Source organism: Arachis ipaensis, chromosome B7, assembly GCF_059453495.1.
Source record: "Arachis ipaensis isolate K30076 ecotype BB chromosome B7, ASM5945349v1, whole genome shotgun sequence".
Classification (NCBI taxonomy): domain Eukaryota; kingdom Viridiplantae; phylum Streptophyta; class Magnoliopsida; order Fabales; family Fabaceae; genus Arachis; species Arachis ipaensis.
This window is the reverse complement of record NC_142442.1, coordinates 43,006,627-43,012,405: the sequence shown is the minus strand read 5'-3', so window position 1 is coordinate 43,012,405 and position 5,779 is coordinate 43,006,627.

The following is a 5,779-nucleotide window of genomic DNA, read 5'->3' as shown; positions in this document are numbered from 1 at the left end:
TATATAACCATACCTTGACCCTAACCCCATTACAACCTAAGGAAAGACCTCATGATATATGTATGCATGCATAGAAAGATTGTTGATTGTTAGAGGAAGAACAAATTTTGGAGGAGCATAAAGTAGGGGAGGATTGAGTGATCAACCCTATACATCGAGTGAATAGAGTGCAAATACTTCCGGTGAGGGGTTCGAAGCTCAATTCCTTGTTCCTGGCTCTCGCGAGCGCTCTTCATGCAAGTTATGCATATTTCACTTTGGGTGACTAAAATTGGTAGAATTCATACACTACCCATCATCTTGCCCTATGTGCATGTATATATGTGCTCTAACAAGATTGAATTGCTCTTGACCAAGTAGATAGTAGCCTACACCCTAGTTGCATTCATGTAGGTAGATTGCATTCCATGAGTCCCACTCTCTTGTGATCCTTTGATCTTTTGCTTTCCTTTAGCATGAGGACATGCTATACTTTAAGTGTGGGGAGGTTGATAAATCCCGTTTTTAGGGTTTATCATGTATAGAATTTAAGGGTTTTATCAATGATCTTTCACACTTATTCATATAAAATTGCATGATTTTGTATTCCTTTCCCCATTTTGCCTCATAGATAAAAATATGCTTCTTTTGCATCAAAATTGATATATTGTAATCCCCCTCTATTACCATTCGATGCCTTGATCCGTTTGTTAAGTGGTTTCAGAAGTTACAGGAAAAAAATGGCTAAGAGGAATGAAGGAAGCATGCATGAATGGAAGGAGCATGGAATAAATTAAAGATTTGAAGTTTGGACATGCACGCGCACGCGCACCTTGCGCGTACGTGTGGATGCGTACACCCAGAGCCAGTGCAGTGGAGCCGAATGAGGAGCCGGCGCGCTTATATGGCTGGGCCACAAGTCATTGGACATGCACGCGCACTATGCACCTGCGCACAGATCGCAGAAGACCCCAGGTGCGCGTACGCGTGCAGTGCGTGTACGTGTCGATGGGCGCACGTGATTTTTTAAAGAAAAAACATGACCAGCGATTTCAGGGGACCCCAGGCCTAGTTTTGGAGCAGAATTTTGGAGGGAAAAGCTTAAGAAGACCAAGGATTAGGAGTGTTAGTACAATTAGTCATAATTCTAGATATTTTATGGAGTTAGTTACATTTTGTTTTTAGAGAGAGAAACTCCAACTTCTCTCTAGAATTTCACTTCCTCCATTGCAAGTTTCCTTTGATTTCTTGGTGAGATCTATTGCTAATTCACTTTTGTTCTAATATAAGTTGTAGATCCACTCTTCTCCTACTCTTAATTGATGTTCTTTTGATTCAATCTCTTAGATCTAGATTTGTTTGACTTTGTTACTTTGAATTTGGATTAATGAATTATGGAATTTCATTCAATGTTGATGATTGTTTGGATTAGATAGCTTTAATTCAATTTTCTTCTCTTAATTACATCATGTCTTCTATGATTGCCTACCAATTGTTTGTGATAATGACAACCCTAGCTATGGAGTAGATTTCTCTTACTTGGCTTAGTGGTTGAGTTATTGGAGACACTTGAATAGTGGATATCAATTGTAGATTATGAATTGAGAATTGATAATTGACTTGGAGTGCACTAAAGCTAGACTTCCCTAGGGTGAGACTAAGACTTGTGACTCAAGTTAGTTACTCTCACTTGACTTTCCTCCATTGTTAAGGGGGTTAACTAAGTGAAGCAACAATCAATTCTTATCATAATTGAAGGAAGCTATAATGATGGGACTTCCAATACTTACCCTTAGCCAAGGCCTTTATCTCAATTAATTGTTGTTTGCTTTTATTAGCTTGAATTCTTGTACCAACTCTCAAAACCACAAAAGAATTCCTAATCAAAGATGTGCATTCTAAGGCAATTCCTAGGGAGAACGACCTGGGATCAACACTCTCGGTCATAGATTTTAGAATTGTTTGATGCGATATTTGCATGTTGGTTAGACTATACTCACGATTGAATTCATTGTTAATTTCTAACTGGCATAAGAATATTCGGTTCATCAATCCTCTAAAAAGCCATATGGCTTCTTCATTGACTTGTCTGCCATCTCTAGTGAGATGTTTGCAGCTTGTACCTCAAAGATTCCCAACTTCTCCATTATAGAGAGTGGCATGAGGTTTATACTTGACCCTAGGTCACACAGAGCCTTCAAAGGTCATGGTGCCTATAGTGCAAGAAATTAGGAAACATCCAGGATCTGGAAGCTTCTGAGGTAGCTTCTACTGAACCGAAGCATTGAGTTCTTTGGAAAGCAGTGGAGGTTCTTCCTCCAAAGGCTTTGTACCAAATAACTTGGCATTTAGCTTCATGAGAGCTCCTAGGTACCGAGCAACTTGCTCTTCCCTAGTGTCTTCATCCTCATCTGAGGATGAGTGTTCATCAAAACTCATGCATTGTAGAAACTGTTTTTGAAAATCTTTTTAAAAAGAAAGACTCAAAGAAATCGAAAATTTCACAAGAACAAAAACAAAATACTCAAACCAAGAACAAAGATTAAACAAAGAAAAGAAAAAATTTTTGAAAAAGTTTTTCATTTTTTCGAAAATAAAGAAGAAGAAAATAAAATAAAATAAAAGACTCTAACAAAATTAAAGACAATACCCGATCTAGGGAACAAGATAATCCGTCAGTTGTCCAAACTCGAACAATCCCCTGCAACGGTGCCAAAAACTTGGTGCACGAGGGTTGTGGTTTGAAGCAAGCTATGGTTATCTTGCAGATCTTAGTCAGGCGGATAGAAGACTTATTGGTTTGAATTTGGTTAAAAGCATAAAAGGAAATAAAGAAAAGGGTAATAAAAACTCAGAAGTCATGTAAACTATGATAAGAAGGTGGTTAAGGCTTGGAGAAGCTTTGTCCTTCTGGATTAACTCTGGTATTACTGTCTTATTTAATTGTGAATGATTTCTTCTATGGAAGGCTGTATGTGATCAACGCCGTACGGCCACGGTCATTAATCTCCTCTGCTTTAGATCAAACGCCGGGTCAGCGGTCATCCAATCTGAATGGGGTGAAGCTCCTGTAGTCCATTCTCCTTAATGATCTTACTCAAAATTCCACAGACAAGGTCGAATCTTCCGGATCAGAGAATACTGTGCTTTTGGGTTCTAGCCTCTACCACAGAGACCCTAATCTCCCCATACCTCGGCTGAACTGCTGTCTCGAGAAGTCCCCAACAAAGTAGTGAATTATCCGTCTAAGAGATGTATAATTAAGCTGGCGGTTCGATGCTTTCCAGTCACGTATTCACACGAACCCAAGAAGACACGGGTGGTTGTCAGGCACGCGGTCTTAGTATGAAGAACGGAGCTGATTGTCATGGATCATCCCATTCATCAAGTTGAAGAACGAATATATATATCTTAGAATTGAATCAAACACAGAATGAAGAGAAATAGTAGTACTTTTATTAATTCATAGAACTCAGCAGGGCTCCTCCCCTCAACCTAGGAGGTTTAGAAACTCATACTGATAGAAAACACAATGATAAATGAAATATGGTATGTGTCCGCGTCCCCTTTATTGAGAGGTGTAAAAGTTCTTTAAATACTCAACTAATGACTAAAGATTACATAAGAAAGGGTAAAACAGTCTTTTAGTGCTAAAATCCAGTTCTGGGGCCTACTTGGTGAGTGTTTGGGCTGAGCTTTGATGAGATCCATGTGCTAGGGGTCCTCTAGGGCATTGAACGCTGGGTAGGGGGTCCTCTTTGGGTGTTTGAACGCTGGTCTCTTCTCCTTGGGCGTTGGACGCCTGGAAGGGGGCAGGACGCTGGCGTTGAACGCCAATTTTGGGCCTTCTATTCTGAAGCAAAGTATGGACTATTATACACTAATGGAAAGCTCTAGAAGTTAGATTTCCACAGTCATTTAGAACACTGAATTTGTGCTTCTATAGCTTTCAAAAATCTCTTCCGAGTGCAAGAAGGTCAGATCTGGACAGCATCTGTAGTGCTTTCTCTGTCTCTGAATCAGACTTTTGCTAACTTTTGCTCCAGCTCCTCAATTTTAGCCAAAAAATATCTGAAATTGCACAAAAATACAAGAACTCATAGTAGAATCCAAAAATATGAATTTAACCCAAAAACCTATGAAAACTTAATAAAAATTAAACAAAACATGCTAAAAACTATATGAAAATGATGCCAAAAAGTATATAAAATATCCGCTCATCAACCCTCCACGGAAGAGTGTCCATATCCATCATTCCAAGAGCAATATGATTCTATTTATGTTAGCCAAGTGGAACAAGAGCCAATGGATCATCTCAAGGAAGCAATGGATCGGCTCCAAGCAACCATCCGTCAAAAGGAGCAAGAGAAAGCCCAAAGGACGCGTGAAACTATCATGGCTAACATTTCTAAAATCCAAGCCACCGTGGACTTATGGGATACATGTCACAAGCAAAGTATTTCCATGGATGAATGTGGAAAATCAACCGATGAGAGGACCATGAAGGAGATTTTAGAATCTCAACATGAGAACAAAGAAATGGAGTGTGTTGTGCAACAAGCGGAAAGTATGGAGATTGTTGAAAAAGAAGAAGTGGTTGAAGACCTAGGCAAAGTTGAACAAGAGGTGGACTCCAAGCTTGAGAATTCTTCTACACCAAGTGATGTTGTGGAAGTTGTTGAACTTTCTTCTATTGAGCATGAATTTGATGTTGAAGAGGATACTGTGCAACCTCTTAAGCATATTGTGGATGATGAGAGATTGGAAGAGGTTGAGCAAGCAATAAATCCTATTATTGAAGATGATTCCACACTAACTAATGTGCTATTTGAGATTGTTGAACCTTCCTCATTGCGTTGTGAAATTGATGTTGAGGAGGCTAGAGCACAACCTCCAACACATGACTTGAACAATAAGGAATGTATAAAAGAAGTTGGTGAGTAAGGAATTGAAATTGAGGAAAGCTACCAAGAGGAAGAGGTTGAAGTTGAAGAAGCTTGTCAAGAGGTGGAAGGAGTCAAGGAAGAGTACAAGGGAGTGGAGCTTGCAAGATCATTAAAAACACCTCTCCCCAAGCCATTACCATCCAACACAATATTCAAGTGGGTAAAATTCTTATCCTTAAACTTTACTTTTTCACTTGAATATGGTTTGCTTGAGACAGATGGTCAATTTAGAGCTCTTTGTGGCTCTAAGAGCAAAAGGGAGATGGTCAGTGGTTAGAGTTTCCATACAAGGTTTAATATGGTTGCATGCTCAAAGTTGAAGTGCAAAGATTGGTATAGAGCTAGATTGCATGGGTCTAAGAAGTTGTTTTGATACCTCAGTGAGAATTCGGATTGCTTACCACCCGGATGGAATACTGACGATCAACTTGAAGACGGGTGTAGAAACAAGATTTGGGATCCCGGCAAACAAGAGGATCAACGTTGGGAGCTCAAAGCTTGTGAGGAACTTCATCAAGGCTTGGTGAATTTATTTGGAAATGTTGGAGATTATTGGAAGTCCAAGCATTGGTGGAAGTTTCAAGATGAGTTTAAGCACCAACCACCATGATAGGAAGCTCACCAAATGTCCAACTTAAGGACTTTAAATAAAAGTGCTAGGTGGGAAACACCCCACCATGGTAAATTCTTTCTATTTTCTCTTTTATTTATATTGGTAATAAGTTGAATTTTCATTCTTAGTTAGGTTTATTTAATTTATGTTGTGATTTCGCTTGTTTATTAACGTTTGGCATTACTTAGATAGTTTGTTAGTTTATTAAAAAAAAAGTCTGTTTCACGCGTGCGCATAGCTA